Below are 243 nucleotides of genomic sequence, written 5' to 3'. Positions count from 1 at the left end.
AGAGAGAGAGAGAGAGAGAGAGAGAGAGAGAGAGAGAGAGAGAGAGAGAGAGAGAGAGAGAGAGAGAGAGAGAGAGAGAGAGAGAGAGAGAGAGAGTGGTGTGTGTGTGGCTTGCTCTTTCTTTCTTACCAAACATTCTTATGTCTTCTCTTTTTTTTCTTTGTATGTCACTCTTTAATAACACCTCTAATCTTTCGCACCTATTTTTCCATCAACTTTTCCCTGACGTAGGGGAGCGATGGT

Source organism: Aplysia californica, unplaced genomic scaffold (assembly GCF_000002075.1).
Source record: "Aplysia californica isolate F4 #8 unplaced genomic scaffold, AplCal3.0 scaffold01370, whole genome shotgun sequence".
Classification (NCBI taxonomy): domain Eukaryota; kingdom Metazoa; phylum Mollusca; class Gastropoda; order Aplysiida; family Aplysiidae; genus Aplysia; species Aplysia californica.
Note: the sequence above shows the minus strand (reverse complement) of the source record.